This window comes from Canis lupus, chromosome 9, assembly GCF_003254725.2.
Source record: "Canis lupus dingo isolate Sandy chromosome 9, ASM325472v2, whole genome shotgun sequence".
Classification (NCBI taxonomy): domain Eukaryota; kingdom Metazoa; phylum Chordata; class Mammalia; order Carnivora; family Canidae; genus Canis; species Canis lupus.
Window position 1 is genome coordinate 61,926,091 of NC_064251.1, and position 17,895 is coordinate 61,943,985.

Here is a 17,895-nt window from a genome sequence, read left to right on the forward strand (position 1 = left end):
GTGGGGTTTGGGAGTTAGCTTCCTCTTCGGTTCGTGGCTCAGGTACTACATGGGCATTAAATTTCTTCTCTGAGTCGGGGAACAAAGCTGGAAGCTCAGGTTTGGGGCAGAAATTGATGAGTTTGAAAGTATTTTTGCCCTCCTGCTGTGGGGTTCGTAGTCGCACTGTTCACAATAGCCAACAGGTGGCAGCAACCCAAGTGACCATCTGTGCCCAGAAGAAGGGATAGGCGGGATGTGGCGCTTGCATGCGACAGAACATTATTCACCCTTTTAAAGGAAGGAGGTGCTGACACCTGCTACAACATAGATGAACTCTGAGGACGTTGTGCTAGGGGATGTGCTAGGGGAAAGGAGCTGGATGCAAAAGGACAACTACTGTATGGTTCCACTGACAGGAGGCTCCTAGAGCGGTCAGATTCCTAGGGCAGGAAGTAGAACGCTGATTGCCAGGGGCCGTGGGGAGGTGGGGCATGGGGAGCTAGCGTGTAACAGGCCAGAGCTGTGGATGGGGGTGGTGGCTGCACAACCATGGATGTACTTAATAGCACGGAGCTGTACCCTTAAAAATGGTAAATTTTGCTTGATTTGTATTTTATGAAACTTTTTAAGAATTTGTTTTAGGTAATTTACCCAAAGTCATATGGCTAGCAAATCCGGCCTAGCTCCGGGATTCCTGTAATAGCCCTGCCTCTAATTCTGAACTGTCTCTGCCTCTCGCCCTTCCCTGGGTTCTAGACTATCTGAGATCACTTGGTAAGTGACCTGGTGTCTCTGGACCTTTTTCCTTCCTCGTAAGGTGGAGATGACGCTTCACGGGGTTGCTCTAAGAATTAGAGGAGCTCACAGGCTTGCCTCGGTGAGATCACGACCTATACTCTATGTATAGCATGGCTCTTCTTGCGTCAGAGTGCCCTGACTTTGGTAAAACAGCACGGACCTAGTTGGCATCTATGCGCCAGCCCTCGTGAGCTGTGTGACCTTGGGCAAGCCACTTACCTTCCTGAGCCTCGGTTTTCGTTATAAAGAGGGCCTAATACTTTCTACCTGGCAGGGACGAGGGCAAGACTAACTAGGACCCTTGTTCACAGTCCCCAGGGCAGGGCCTGGACACCACAGCCCCCGATAAACAGCAGCCATTCCTGTGCGGACACAAGATCGTAGTTACAGCAGGAAGAATTAGCCCAGTGATGTGACAAGGAAATTTAACAGCCTTCTCCACCTCCACGTCACTTAGGCAGATACAGCCCCTTCCTTCCGGGAGTTGAGGTGTTGATAGAATCCTGAAATTACACCTTTCTGTTGGCATCAGTAAAAGGATCCCAGGGTCTGCTTTGTTTTACAAAGGAGGTCTACTCCGCCAAGGCTAAATAACAGCTACTGAGCTCCTGCTCGGGCCTGGCACCGAGCTGCTGCCAGAGTCAGAAGTGGGTCAGACAGGGCGCTGTCTGCCCAGAGCTGATTGATACTAGCCAAGGAAGGGGGCAAGAATATCATCACAGCAAAGGGAGCTGGGAGACGTGTATTCTTCCTAACCCATAAAGCCTGAGTGCCAGGAAACCTTGGACAGGTTGCGCTCCGTCTCCGGAGCTCAGTCCTGGTCTACAAACAGAATGAGGACCACTGGTCTCTATGATGGGAAGCTCTTTCCTCTCTAAATGCATTGATTCCTTGGTGCCATCACGCTCTCTGGAAGCAGCCTGCAGGGCATAGGGTGCTCTGGGAACCTGGACCAAAGTCACTGCCTTCTGTGCCATACAAACTTGGCCTTGGGGGCCTTAGCGGTCAGCCAAGAGGGGCTTGACCCTGTGGCATCTGGGGCTCCAGCCACAGAAGGGTGAGAAGAGGGAGAGTGCTGGGAGGGGGGCAGAGTCTGGAATGCAGAGACCTGGGGTCAGTTCTGTAGTCCAAGGCTACGACAAGCTAATGGGAACGGGGCACTGCTCACTCCAGACTCCCACCATGGGCTGGGGCTCTCTGCGTGCCCCTAAGCTGTTCGGACCTGACTCCCCAGGAGCACACCTTGGCAGGGCAGGAAGAGGTGGCCTGTGAGAGCAGGTGCATTCTGGCTTCCATCTGCCTGTTCAGGGGTGGGAGCCCCTCTCCTCAGAGCAAATTCCTACCCAGGGGAGAAAGGAGAACCTGCATGGAGGATCCTGGGGAGTTTGCTTCATGAATGGGCCTTGTTTCCCCTTCACCTGTGGGACAACAGGGAAAGTGTTCCAGCACCTTCCTGATTGTTGGTCTGCCTTCTGGTGCTCCGTCTATCTCATGCCCAGGCACGGTCTGCTCATTTCACAAGGAACGCTGCACCCATGCTTTCTTAGGCCAGAGTTCAGTCAAATCCAGCAAAACTGCGTTCAGGTCCCGGGGATCATTGGTATGTGTGCCGGCATAGTGTTTCCTCATCAAACACTCAGTAGCCAACCCAAGTAGTCTAACGTGGGAAAGAAAAATCGCAGGTTATCATTCAACCACTGTTGCATCCATATGCATGAAGCTGAGGGACCTGACTTCCTTGCAGAATTAAGACAACCTTTAGAGGGACCCGTTTCTGAGAACTCACTATCCACTACCCCCAACTATTGCCCACCACCACCCTACAAGCCAGAGTGAATGTTGCTCCAGCCCCATGGCCACCAAGAAAATGGCCTGGGGTACCTACATGCCGTCTACGCTCTTGAAGAGTTTCATGGGCTTCTGCCACTTAAGAAATTGGCCACATTTAGAAAAATTTAGCTTCAGTGAACATGTCAAGACTATATAGGAAAAATGTACTATTATCTCTAGAGCTTGCCTGAAACAACAGCCTTATTCCCAAAACAGATATTTTGTGCGACCCACCAGGACAGGCTCATCAGAGCTGGAGACAGGCCAGCACTTGGTTACCAGCCTCACAAGGACACAGACATCTCTGCTGGCTTCCCATTCATCTTCCACACATGGGCTCAGAGGAGATCTTCCCTGTGGCTCTTCCTTCTGGCTCTTGGGTTCTGAAGTTAAACATCTTACAAGCTTGGTGCTCCAGACAGGCCCAGTCAGCCAGGTGTGTCCTGGGGAGAAGTTTTCCAAGGTAATGACTCAGGATATTTTGATTCGGCTTAGCTGACGCTTATTGGAGGCCTCCTGTGCACCTGCCACGGTTCTACTTGTTTTCAGAGGCAGTATCTACTACTGGTGGGGTTGGCTGCTTCAGAAACGGGCACCTGGCACTGGTCCCCCGGGGCTGCAGAAACAAGTTCCCCACTGGCCTCAAGCAGCAGACATACATTCTTTCCCAACTCTGAGGCCGGAAGTCTGAGGCCAGGCGGCGTTAGCCGGGCCATGGTTCCTCCAGAGGCTCTGGGGGAGACCCCTCCCTGCTCCTTCCAGCTGTGGGGGCCACAGGCATCGGTTGGCTCGTGGCAGTGTCACTCCAATCTGTCTCCTCTTCTCATGGCCTCTTCTCTACCTGTCTTGTGTCAGATCTCACCCTGCCTTTGTCCCCTGAGGACACCTGCTCCCCTAGGTCTAGGGCATACTCTAAACCCAGGATAATCTCATCTCCAGAGCCTTAATTCTATGACATATGTAAAGTTTCCTTTCCCAGTAGCGTCACACAGCCAGGTGCTGGGGCTCAGGGCCACTATTCAGCTGCAGACCTCTGGCCATCTTCTGGTTGTTCCCCCAAGTTCACACTGTGAGAAAAGGTCGCGGTGAGAGGTGGAACCTAGGCTGGCCGGCTGACTCTGAGCTCAGACCTGCAGTCAGATCCTCAGCCCTCAGAAGCCATTACATACAAATGTGGCCAAAGGGCCCTGCCCTTAAAAACCCTACAGCTAAGGGGGAAGGAGCGTTGCGTGTTGGTTATGAGTAAGGGCTCTTATGTTCAGTCGATCCTGATAACCTTGGGGGAAATTATGTCACCGCACTTGTGTTCTTGTAGGAAAATGTCTCATATGGAAAATGGGAATCGTATTAAGAATAATAATAGCCTCACATGGCCATGAGGAGCAGATGACAGTGTCAGCCCACAGGTATGGAATTCAGCAAGAACCCAGATGCCCTGACCCTGCAGCCTGTGCGGTTAACCACTGTGCACCCTGCTTCCACTTGCTAGGACTCCCCAGAATATTGGAATCAGAGCCTCTGAGTAGAAAAGGGAGAGTGTCCAGGTCCCCAGGAACCTAGGTGAGGACAAGGGAGATGGCAAAGCTGACTTCAGGGTTTTGAGCTTGGCTCAGTTGGGAGGATGGGATTCCCAATAACAATATGGGTGGAAATGGCAAGAAGCAGGTTTGTGGGGTCCAGAGACACAAATCGTGCTCAATGTGGATGTCCCAGTGTGGACACCTGGGCAGATTTGACTGGCAGGTGTTGGACTTCGAAGGTGACTTTTAAAAGCAACTCTGAGCTTAAGAGTAAGGGAAAGAATTGACACCGTTTGGCAACTTCAAGTGCTATCACAGGTTAAGCTTCTCAAGGGGCAGAGGGCAATCAAGAAAAAGAGAAAATGAAAGTGTCAGTACTTGCTGGTTCATGGTTGCAGCACTCAATGTTCTCACCCGTAAAATGGGCACACTGCTGTTGTCTTCCCAGGCTGCTGCTCAGGTGGCATTAGATCACGGATGGGAAGTTGCTCCATAGGCTTGGGGTGGAACCACCGTAGCCTGAGGCAGCAGGTCTCAGCATCAGCCACATTTCCCTGGAGGCTGAGGGCCCCGGGCCCCCTACCCCCCTACAGGAAAGGCATGTGGTGCTCTCCCCGACCTCGAGCTCTGCGTTGTGGCTGAGGAAGCAGTAATTGTTCATTCATCAGGTTTGAACTGGGTTTGAATCCATTCATGATCACCAAAGGAACTGTATGAGAGCAACTGGAATGTCCCCTTGCCTGGGCGAGGGGTGCGCTGCTGCCAGCAGCTTTCATGTTTCAGACAAACAGGTGAAAGTACCTCCTGCAGCACTTCTGTGCCACCCACATCGCTGGACCCCCTCCCGTGTGTCCCCCTTACTGTGGAGTGGGGGTAGGTCGTAGTCGGTGACGTTGCCATGACAACCAAGGAAGAGGCCAGCTCTGACTTTAGCTCCACTTGGTGCCTTTTAGTCGGGGAAACTAAATGATGGGCTTTCTCTTGTTTTCTTCTTGGGGCGCGGGGTGCCCACCACTTTCCTGTTGACATGGAAACCTTTTACTTCTGCCAGGTGAGTTGGTCAAGTGAGGATATTGATTTATTTGAATGGGCATTTGGAGAGGCTATGGTGAAAGACAAAAGTGTCAGTGTGCCACGGTTTAGGACGTTGCATCACAAAAAACTCACCGCTCCGTATGACTGTCCCTCGGGGAGGGGTGCTGAGCTGGGTGTGACAGCCTCTACACCCCCATTGGCGTGTTTCCAAATCTCTGGGACTGTTCAGCTCTCTTGTATTGGGGACCAGAGATACGTTGGGCGTTCTACAAGGTTCTCTGCATTTGGAATTCTGTGTCGTTCTCACTAAACCCCCACGCATTTAGTATCATTGTCACCATTTTGCAAATGAAGAGACAGAAAGAGAAGTTGCGTACCTTTCCCAGGGCTACTCAGCTAGTAAGTGGCAGTCCTGGTAAGCTCCATCCTAGGCCTGCTGGATGTGCAGTCTCCACAACCACCCTGCCCCAACCTTGTACTTGAATTTACAGAGTCTCCCTAGGGCCATCTGGGAGGCATCATCTAAAAAATGTATCATGATAACTAAACATTTAGTACTTTTGTGAGAGACACCACTGTACACTGTCTGGATGTCTGCTTAGGGAATTGTGCAGTGACAAGAGAAATTAATACTTTAATGGATTTTGACAACTCAGTGTTAGGGGAATTCAAATGGCATAGAGAAAAAAGTTAGGCTTTCTCTCCGGACCTGGTTGCTAATATGCATATGCTTAATGTATTAGCCACCTTTAAAACAAAATCTAATTTTGTTGGGACTAAAGTTCTGGGAGGGAAGGACTGCTGGGAGCTGGGGGAGGCAGTTAAATCTTCCTGGGTGGGCTTCAGCTGACCAGAAGTCACTGATTTTTGACATTTTGTTCACACTTACTCACCCTCCAGCCAGGATGCTAGCCTCTGGTGTTCTGTCTCCTCATCAAATCCCTCCAAACCTCTGGGAGGGGAATTCTGTTGTCCAGCGCCGTTTTGCAGAAGATGAACAGAGGCTGAGTGAGACCCCAACTTCCCCAAGGCCATACAGTTAGGAGGGAGTGAAGCTAGGATGCCTTATTCTTATTGCCATAAATTATTATCGTTGCCCTATTACCATAAAAAATATGGCTTTCTAGAGCCTGAAGCTGAAAATGACACCTAGAGGTCACCCTGCCCATTTTCTTGCCCATGGACCAAATTATACCAAATTCTTCTCTTTGTCTTAAAGAATACTTTTCTTACACAGTCATCTGTCAGCATACTTTTTTTTTTTTTTTTTTTTGCATTACCTATTAAATGTGGAGTACTATGAGGGGAATAAAAATGGATTCTATTTTCAGCAAACTCGCAGTCTATGGAGGACAGAAGCCACAGACTTACGTGGCCATAACATAAGTTTAAAAAATGATAGATTCCACAAGAGAGGTATAAATGAGGTGCTGTGGAAAATCCAGAAGAATGTTTCTGGTCGGGGGGTGAGGGGAGGCTTGTGGGCGGGTTGGCATTTGAAGTGTTGGCATTTGCAGGATGTGTAGGATTGCGGCCTGGCTCTCGGTGCTGGGGAGCAGGACACAGGCAACCAGGGACGCGGGGTAGGGGTGGGGGGCTGAGCCTGCAGAAACTGCTGGGCCTGAGGGCATCTTATGGAGAAAGACAACAGAAAGGTCAGTGGCAATTAGGAGGGCCATGGTAACCCCAGGAGGAGCAGAATGTGCGAAGCAGTGGAGGAAGAAAGGCAAACAAAGCGTGCTCACGTGGAGGTCAGGAGAGCGTCAAGCACACCAAGTGACCCGCTCTAGGCTCTGGCCCACTGGGCCACTGGGCCAGGGTTCCGACTGCAGTGTCCTAGCAGAACGGCAGCAGAGAACCCCACTGGCACTGCTGAAGCTTGGTGGAAGCCCAGAAAGAGTAAGGTCTTGAGAGTCAGAGCCAGATTACCAGATGATACCATTTGGGAGGCATGTGACCTTGAGGATTTCATTTAACCTGAGCTTAGCTCTATTGGATAAGCAAAATCTAACACTTACTGGGTGCTTACTGCATGCCAGGTATGGTTCCAAATGCTCGACGTATCTATATTAGCCCATTTCACTTTCACAATTCTGTGACCTGGGTGGAATTATTATTATCCCCATCACCCAGACAAAGATAGCAAGGCACGAGCAGGTTAAGAGACTTTTCCAAAGTCACCAAGCTAGTAAGCCAGCATTCCAACCCAGGCATTCAGGTTCTAGTATATACGTTAATATGTAAATCTTAGGTCTTGTGTGGCTGAACCACAGTAACTGATGTACGGGAGAGTTCCTGGCACATAGGAAGAGCTCAGCAAGAGTCAGCCCCTCACCCCCTGGTCAGGAACACATGCAAAGTCAGGGCATCCTTGCCTGAGAAAGATTTGTGGGATCGACCCCATAAGGCCTCACTCACATTAGTGAAAATCCCATACAGATTGATGCACAAGAAAACTGCCTCAGAAAGCAAGATCCAAATGCCTTGGCCCCTGGGACACTGAGTGAAGATAGTCTTGTGTTCAACACCCTCACTGCAGGTTGACAGCCAGCCATATGGCACCCCTGGGTGGGAAGGACCCTCAAGGACAAATCAGGGACATGCGAAATTCACAGAGTGGGCAGATTTCATCCAGAACCTGAGGAGGAAGGATATTTGGCCTGAGCTATGCCTACTGAATCCCAGGGTTAGGGTTCACCAGGCATCTAGTATACAAAAGAGAATTAGGATTACCACAGAAAGTGAACCACATTTGGAAGAAATTGAGTGCCAAAAAGAATTACAGTCGAAGCAAAGGATAACTTTCCCCACATGGTTTCCCCCACTTATCATCTCTGTTCACACAGGCCTGTACTTTGGTGCCGAACTGTGTTTAAACACTAAAAGCGCTTTGTGTTGCAGAGAAGCCCTGAGTGTGTAATTAAAAGGATCCCTTCATTAGCACAACTAGACAGTGAAAGCCTGAGTTGGCCTTTTCTGCTAATTTTTGGAGGTGGTAAAACAGAGGCTAATACAACCGCTGATTGCAATTGTCGCGTAGACAGTGCTTTGCCACTGCCCCCAGGAAATCTTGGTTCTTCTCCAAGATAGACAGGATCTTCCCATCACAGGGAGGGACAAAGAGAAAGGAGGATGCGCGGGGTCTGGCAACCGGAAGTGGAGGGGTGCGGCCGTGTGGGGCTGCCACCAGGCTCCAGGCCCAGCCTTGTCATCTTGGCTGCTGACTTAACCTGTCAAAGCGTCAGTATCCTCGGATGTAAACTCGAGGAAATAATCATTAGACTGTTGTGGTGACAAGTCAACGAAACACAGCCCAATCGTACCACCGTCAGATAACCTTGAGTACCGGGACGCCTGGGTGGCTCAGTGGTTGAGCGTCTGCCTTTGACTCGGGTGGCAATCCCGGGGTCCTGAGATCAAGTCCTGTATCGGGCCCCCCATGGGGAGCCTGTTTCTCCCTCTGCCTGTGTCTCTGCCTCCCTCTGTGTGCCTCTTATGAATAAATAAATAAAATCTTTTTTTAAAACAATTTTGGAAAAAAAAAAAAAAGATAATTTCGAGCACCTGCTATGTGCCAGGCCCGGTGTTAGAACAAAGACTCACACAGGAGGGAGAGAAATGCCTGCCCTCCCGGGACTTGGAGTCTAGGGAAAGAACCAGGTGTCGGAGAGGTAGTTGCAGCAACAGCCATTTCGGCCTGATAGTGACAACTGCTGTGAGGAAAAGTGATGCACATCACAGGGTCAGTTTCGGGCAGGATAGAGATTGAAGGTCTCGACATCTTGTGAGGAGAGTGATGAGGACCAGGAACAAAGTCCCGGAAGTTTTTGAGAAAGGAATGGCTGATTCTGGCTCCAAAGGCTGTGGAAAGCTTCCTCGGGAAAGGTGGATTTGAAGGGTAGTGTTCTTCCCGTGGGTCATTTGGGAAAGCGGGTTTACAGAGAGAGGGAGGAACGTGGAGGGTGGAAGGTGAGGCGGCCGAAGCAGGCCCCAGTGCTCTGCTCCCGAGGAGGGCGCCCTGGGCAGGGGCAGTCGATGCAGGCCTGGCACGTAGGGAAAAACCCTTCTCCGGGGTCTGGTGAAAAGCCCAAGTCTGGCCTGATCTTCCATGGAAAGACAGCAGCCAATCACCCGGTGGGGTTAAAGTGGGAACTCCTCAGCCCTTTGGGCTAAAAATATTTCTCTTCTCTGACCACCAGAGTGGCCTCAAGAGTCTGAAGCTTTTCATTCACAATCAAGATGTTGGCCACTCTGGCTTTAGTGTTTTGGGTTTTTTTTTTTTCTTTCTTTTTTTTTCTTCTTTTTTTTAAAGGCTCTGGACAGGAAGTCGGGAGAATTGGGTCTGTCCTCGCCACCACCTCTTGCTTGCTGGCTCACCTCAAGCAAGTGTCTGCCTCACCTTCTCTGTGCATTTCAAAAGAAAAATGAGGTGAGAGGACCCCCAGGGCCCCTGCTCACTCCATGGTTTAACCTTTTCTTTATGTGGGGAGCAGCAATTCTTTTGTGACATTGTTTGGCGCCTTATTTTGTGACATTGATAATCCTCAGCAGAGAGAACCAGGGTGTCAGATAAGGGGCAGTTACCCAGTGAGGTCTGAGAAGAGGAGACTCATATAGGGGATCTGTTCAGGGTGGGACAAGAGGCAGGTGCAGTCTGACCCTGGGCACCTTGCCAGGCTGGGCACCTGGACTCCCCAGACATCAGAAAAGGAGGACAGTCCAGTCTAGTTACGTGAGTTGTGGGTAGAACAGAATGTCAGACAGTGGTTAAAGAAACCCCATACTCTCCAGAGTTCCCAGAGGGGTACAATGATCTCTCCCATCGAACCTGGAGCCTAGAGAGTGAGCATTTCGAGACGATGGCATACAGGAGATAAATATGTTGGTGATTATCATCACAGTGGCCAACCGGTATTGAGGCGCTGTGCCAAGTACGATGTGTCCACTTTCTCTGTAATTACATCAGCCCTATAAGTTAGGTGCCATTATTTTCCCCATTTTTTTGTAAGAGGAAGCTGAAACTTTGAGGTTTGAGGACTCACCTGGGGTCAGCCTGCTCAAGAGTGCAGAGCTGGGATTCCAGGGGACCACCAGGCTGGTGCCCTGTGGAGTGAGCTGCCTGGCAGCACCATTCTCTGGCCTCCATGGCAGTGGGCTTCCCTTACTCCAACTGCCCAAGACAAAGAGAGCAAGGACGCTGGCAAGACTCGGGCTGTGTGCGGAACCGCCAAGCAGAGAGAGCCCTGTTAGAAAAGAAGCATATCGCGAGGTCTTTGTAAAATGAGCTGTCAGTTCTTTCACCCGGAAAATGAGAGGGCTGAGCCCCATGACCCCTGAAGGCCCTTCCAGCTCTGAGATAGGAGAGTTCTGGGTCTGTGGGAATGGAGGCACCGCAGTAAGTCCTCGTGTTTGTCCTTTTGTTAACTCATAGCCTTGGCAGGAAGATGGTCCTGCAGCGCTGAGCCGCACCACCCCCTACCTCCCCCGACCCCACGCCCGCCTGGTGGCTCATCCCTGGCAGGGATCGAGGCCTAGTCCATTGCCGTGGCTGCTGGGGCCCTTGTTCATTCATATTTGTGACAAATGCTATGCATCAGTGACTCGTGTGAGCCTGTGATGGTAAAATAGGAATTGATCGATTGATTTGGCAATCAAAAGGGAACAGCCCCATCGAGGTCAGTGCTGGTTGCTCCCAGGTCATCACACTGAGGTCAGTTACAAGCCCCCCCTCCACGCCCCCCAGCAGATTCGTCTGGATGCTTCATAGGCAGGCTGTGGTTTCGATCCCAGGCAATGCAACAGCTTTGTGCCAGGCTTAGGCCGGGTGTCCTCCCAGCCACTCTCCCACCCCACACCATCCCATAAGTAAAAGACTTCTCTCCACTGTCGGAGGTGAAAGTGCATAACTGCAGTGAATTGTAGCATTACGGAGTGGAAAGCACCTGGGCTTTAACCTCAAGTAGATCCCCAGGTTCAAATCCTCACCCTTAGCCATGTAATAGCTGAGTGACCTTTGGAAAGTAGGTTAACCTCTCTGACGTCAATTATTTTCTCATTAGTAAAATGGAGCCTCGTATAGTTTGTTAATAATCACAGGATCATTGCCAGGCTGGAATGAGGTGTTACAGGTATTCTGACTCTCAGGCACCAGCACCTGGTAACCCCTCACGTAGGGAAGAACCATTGTGCACCAGTTAGAGACAAAGACTCTGGCACCTGCCCACTGGGTTTCTTATCCTGGGTTTCTATTCAGTCCAGGATTAGTCTGTCTCTTGGTACCTCGGTTTCTTCATCTGTAAAATGGGAATAAAAATAACACACACTCTGTAGGATTTCATCAAGGTTAAATTTTTTTTAAATTACAGATTCTGGCACATAGTAAGTACCACCAATATCATCACCACTACGTTTGTCGCTATTGCTCTCATGATCAAGGGAGAGAGCAGTGGCCAGGTGAGCACCTGAAGGAACATGGCATGGAGGGGGCAGGTAGGAATAGACCCAGCATGGGTCTTACAGGGACTGGAGCATTGGACAAACTTCGCTGAGTCCTTTTCCTCCTCAATTTGGAAACACATGCTTCACTCATTCTATCATCTTCTCTTCAAATAGCATAGCACCACCATCAAGCAAATGGGGCCATGTGACGGTAGAGATTCATCAAGTGACAGAGCTGGGCTACAGGGTAGTTTCATTTGTTTTTAATGAATTCATCCTCCAGCTCTTTAAATTAGCTGCTGGGCTAGTTTAAGGCACTTCTCTGGTACATGGTTTTTTCAGGAATGACAGTTTTTTCAGCAATGACAATGCGCATTGGAAATCCAAAGGGACTGTGGAGACAGGTCTTGGCCACGTGGTGGGGAAAGGAGCCTGCTTACCTCCTTTTGCCAGTGTAGCACCACTGCCCACCAGGCTGTCCTGCCAAGCAGTGGATTGTCCAACGTGTTCTCTCCCTTTCTATTCCCCATGGTCAAGCACTAGCCAAATCCACCTTTTCCACCTTAGCCCTTAGCCTGCATCAGGATCACCCACAGGGCTTGCTAACCAGATTGCCCAGCACACTCATAGTTTCTGAGTCCATAGGCCTGGGGTGGGGCCAAGAGTTTGTATTCCTAACAAGTTCTCAGGTGATGCTCGTGCTGCTCAGGTGATGCTCAGGGCATATGCTTCCAAAACAATTGACCTAGAATATTTCAGGGGCTTCCTAACATCATTCAATCCTCTTCTCTGATCAGGATACATACTGTTGGCAGGCTCATTCACCTTCACCACAGTTCTGATTTTGCCACTCCTCTCCCTTAAATCCACCCCTTCTGATCTCCCACACGATGAAATCCAAGAACCCTCATCTGACACCCAAGAATCTGTAAGACCTAGACACCCTACAGTAGCTTCCTGGTCATATTCCCACCTATTCTCCTTCATACATGCTCCTAGGACCCAGCAAAACGACCTCCTTCCATATGCTCTGGAGCCTACTCTGGAGGCTCACCTGGCCACTTCCACCTCACTCACTTACTGTTTACGGATGGGTCTTGTCGTCCCCCAACTTGGTCACATGCTCTGGGTGATAAGAACGGTGTCCACCTCACCCATGTATCTGAGGCCCCTGGGACAAGTAAGTGCTTGGGAAATAGTTCATGAACAAATAAATTATTGAAGGCATGCTCAACTAGAAATGGAAATGATTTCTCTGAGAGAATTCACGCACTTTCTCTGAAACTGGAATTTGACTTTGCTTTATCTACCTTCCTATTTTGTTAATTTCTGGGGATATTTACAGTGTATGCCTAAGGAAAAAGAAGTCTTTGGTTTGATTTATTTTTTTTTTAAGATTTCATTTATTTATCCGTGAAAGACACTGAGAGAGAGAGGCAGAGACATAGGCAGAGGGAGAAGCAGGCTCTGTGTGGGGAGCCCAATGCGGAACTCGATCCCGGGACCTCCGGATCACATCCTGAGCCAAAGGCAGACGCTTAACCCCTGAGCCACCCGGGTGCCCCTGTTGGGTTTGATTTAAATCAAATTAGTACACACATAAAAATCAGATTAGCACAAGAATTGTATGGTGAGCTAAGTATGGAATGTGTAGTAATATAGTCCTAAGTATAAATTATGATTCCCCTACTGATTTGTGATGTTAGGCAAGTATTTAGGTTCTCTGGATCTTGGGTTTCTAATCTGTAAAATGGCACTAGTTTCTACTTACCTCATAGAATTGTTATGAGAAACACTGAGATAATATAAGCTGCTTGGCCCAACGCTTGACATAGTAGGTCTCCAATAAAAAGCAAGCTTTCCAGGCAAAATGGAGATAGGTGGTTTTTCACAAGAGTTTTAACAAGAAAGAATTCAATTTTATTTGAAAAATGATAATAGGGAAAATATTCCAGAATTCTAATGAGTCAAGGATGTATCAAATTCAGTTAAAAAAAAAAAAAAAAAGCTATCCTAAAGGACTAGTAAGCTTGATTTATGTTTTCTTTATCAGTCACTTTTATTTCATAAGTCTGACATTTCCATTACAATGATTTTAAATAAAAACAGGATTTTACAGTATTTGTGATAACTTGGATCTCAATGTGATTATTGGGATCAGCTCAAGCAAGATACCGTTTCTCATTGTTTTATTTCATCTTCTAGATCAGCTACATCTTTGCTGTCTTCTTCCAATTGAGTAAAATACTTTCTTGTGAATTTGTGGTTTTGAGTCCATGAAAATGGTATCTGTAGCTTTGAAGGCCCTTTCTATGTTGAGCTTATTAATTGGGATTTGGGAAGGAAGGGAAATGGCAGTCAGCCAGTAAACACAGCAGCCCTCGACAGAAATGTGAAGGGCTCACATTAAGAGATAAAAAACACCTATTCTGCATGGCTCAGGGTATAGGGTGGGATGCAGGCTGAGGACAATGGCAGGAGACATCCTCTGACACTACTGGGAAAACCTTCCCAGCTCGAGAGGTCCCCTGGAGGTGGTGGGGCCCCCATCACCAGGGTACCCCAAGCAAAGGCCACCACCGTGGACCTTCTGCCAATGAAATGACCCACTGGTGCTAGTGGCCATATCTGCCTGGGATTAAAGTTTCTTCTCTGAAATGGCATTGTCATGGAAATGTTCTGGAACTAGATAGCAAGGATGGATACACAACACTGTGAACGTACTACGTGCCACTGAATTGTACACTTTAAAGTGGTTAAAATGGTGAGTTTTAGGGTGCGTACATTAAACCACATACCAAAAACTAGATGGCATCAATGGACAGAATGACCTCCAAGGCAGCCGCTAGCTGTGATATGTTTCTGAGTGGGAGCACATCGCCTAGGGGCCCATTATCACATTCCATTTAGTCAAAGAAAGGCCATGTAGACACTCAACTGAGGGGGTGGCTAATTAAGTTATGGTTCGGGCTTAATACCGAATACCACACATCAATGAGAAATCATGTTCATGAAAACATTTAATGCCACGGGAAGACACTTGTAATGTCATGTAAAGTGTAAAAAGAAGGATTTACACTATATGTAATATGATGCTAACTTTGCAAAACATAGATAAAAAACACAGTTTATCCCTGAGCTGCGGACTACAAATGATTTAGATTCTTCTGTAAATTCTTCAAAATGTCTACAAAGAGCATGGATGACTATTACAACCTAAAAACACTATTTAAAACACAATGTAAATAACAATACTTTGGATTCGGTGACCCTCACCTGTGTGAATCATGCTGCACTTATGAGGGTTTGAGTGGCGACGGATGGACACAGGTTGGAAGGACAGAGTTATAATTCTGGCTCAGCCATGGCAAACCTTGCTGCATCTCAGTTTCTTCACCTGGAAAAGGGGCATAAAAATAACAGCCCTTTCACAGGGCTGTGCGAAATGCAGATGAGACAGTGAAGGTGGGACAGCTGACTGGGAAGACTTCAGAGCTCGCTCTATTGGCACTGAGCAGTCAGACTGTACATTTCCAAATCTTCCCTCTAACAAAAACTTAATGAGTGCTTATAAAGTCAGTGATTGCCACTTATCCAGTCATTTAAGAGCTAATTTCCAGTAACACTGCTACTCTTTCCTTAACTGTCTTTCTATAACTTTCATGTGAAAACACTTCATCTGAAAAGTAACCACCTTTTATTTACTGTCTTGAATTCAAGGAGATGATAATAAAACCAGCTCAGCTGGAGGGAGATTGCACCCCACCTTTTCCGGCGACAGTGTTTCTCCTGAGGACTCCAGTGTCTCTTTGGTGGGAGGGAGGCTTTGTTTCCCCAGAACCATCCATGTGGCTGAACTCTAGAAGTTTTTTTTTTTTAATTTTTATTTATTTATGATAGTCACAGAGAGAGAGAGAGAGAGAAGGGCAGAGACACAGGCAGAGGGAGAAGCAGGCTCCATGCACTGGGAGCCCGACGTGGGATTCGATCCCGGGTCTCCAGGATCACGCCCTGGGCCAAAGGCAGGCGCCAAACCGCTGCGCCACCCAGGGATCCCTGAACTCTAGAAGTTCTCCTGGGAGCCTGGGTGGCTCAGCCGGTTGAGGGTCCAACTCCTGATTTCAGCTCTGGTCATGATCTCAGAGTTGTGAGATCGAGCCCGGTTGTAGTTGGGCTCCACGCTCAGCAGGGAATCTGCTTGGGATTCTCCCTCTGCCCCTTCCCTGACTAGTATGCATGCTCACTCTCTCTCTCTCCTTCCAAAATAAGTAAATAAATCTTAAAAAAAAAAAAAAAAAAAGCAGGGGAATTTCCTTCTGGCTGTTCTGGTTCTGCCCTTGCTTTGAGACCCGTGCCAAGACCCACCTAAAAGGAACTGTGAACAGAATTTACAGAACCTGACTCAAACAAGGGGGTTCTCTTTCTTAGAGGCTAACTCCTTAGCCCAGAATGAAGGGAAGACTATTGCAGCAGGGCTGTCAAGGCTTGCTGTTTCTCTATTAAACCTCTTCCCCCATTTTAAAGAGCTTACAAAACATCATAACCTTGGTATTTTATCTGAGACATGTCTTGCCATTAAAAGCAAACTTTCCCAATTCAACAAATTCAGAGTCAATGAAACATTTCCCAAGCGCCAAAAGTGATCCTATAGAGATAGAGTTGGATGAGACGTGAGGGAGGAATTGGCATATAGACGAATAGAGTGCCGCTTGACCAGAGGAACAAAGAAGCAAGTCTGAGAAACAGGAGTGGGGCATGAAAGAGAGTCACTAACACGATTGAGGAGACAGCTGGACTTGTTCTGGAAGTGGAGCAGAAATGTGCCAGGCAGCCAGGGCCAGGGGAAGGCCCCGAAGGCCAAGGAAAGCAGGTACGAAGATACCAAGATGAAAAAAAAAAAAAAAAAAAAAAAAGAAGATACCAAGATGGCCTGACTTGGTGACTAATGATGTGCTTGGAAGTGGGAGGACAGGGGATGAGGCCATCTAATCAAGAAAAGAGTAGAAAATGGCCCTGATGTCGAGCTCAATACCATGTGACGCGGTTCTGATTTTCCTGGAGTTAGGCAGTGTTACTGACCAAGTACAACCTGCTCAGGGTTCTGTCTCAGGGGTGGATGCATGGGTGGGGAAAGGTTACACCGGTTCCCAGACCAGCTGCAGGCAGCACAGCAGACATGAAAGTGAGATGAGCTGCCAGTGCAGAGAGGCTCCAGCCGTGGAAGGGAGCTGGGTGTCCAGTGGGCACTGAATCTCTGGTCCAGAACAGGCCACTGAGCAGCGGAGTGAGGGGGTAGCAGGGAGTGCCCAAGGCCTTTGAGGGTATAGTGTGTCTAGGGAAGTGATTGGAAAAGAAGATGGAGAAGAAATCCAGAGGGGGCCTTGGTGCCAGAGTGAAGAATATTAACTTCCTTGTAGGCACTTGGGAATCAGTGAAGAGTTGTAGGAAGGAGCAACCCAGCCAGGTTTGCTTCAGAAGAAATGCCCCATGGGGCTCCTGGATGGCTCAAGAGCATCTGCCTTTGGCTCAGGGTGATCCTGGAGTCCCAGAATCGAGTCCCACGTCGGGCTCCCTGCATGGAGCCTACTTCTCCTCCCTCTGCCTATGTCTCTGCCTCTCTCTCTCTCTGTGTGTGTGTGTGTGTGTCTTGTGAATAAATTTTTAAAAAAAGAAGAAGAAGAAGTGCCTTGTGGGATGCCTGATGGCTCAGCTGATTGGGCATCCAACTCTTGATTTCAGCTCAGGTCATGCCCTCAGGGTCATGGGATTGGGCCCTGAGCCTGGCTGCACCCTGAGCACAGAGTGTGGAACCTGCTTGGGATTCTTTCTCTCCCTCTGTGCCTACCCTCCCACCCGCCTCCTCTCTTGCAATAATAATAACAATAATAATAATAATAATTTTTTTAAAAAATTAGAAAAAAATAAGGAAGACCTTCCTTGGTGCCAGTGTCTATGGGTCTATGGATGGGAAAGACCGGAGGCCATCGATCTAGTTCTGGAGAGAGTCAACAAGTCCCAATGGGGGAGAGCAGAGCTGGTTTCAAGAAATACTGAGGACTTAGAACTGATGACAGAGGCAGAGAGGAGGACTGGCATTTATCCTGACATTTCCTGCTTGGGTAGCTGGCAGATGGGGGTGACATTCACAGAGATGGGGAATGTACAGTTGGGGTGAGGGAAATGGGCATTTTCGTCTGGGGTAGCTGGGGGTCATCCTGAAGGTGCCACTGGTGGTACCTTCCGCATATGCGGGTCTGGAAGTGAGAACATTCCAGGCCAGAGGTGGATATGT

General features: G+C 48.7%; 1 protein-coding gene across 6 annotated transcripts in view; it reads left to right on the forward strand.

The window, feature by feature from the left end:
* Nucleotides 1–17,895, forward strand: part of TTLL11 (tubulin tyrosine ligase like 11) — a 245,235-nt gene that overhangs the window by 179,870 nt on the left and 47,470 nt on the right. The window lies entirely within an intron of this gene.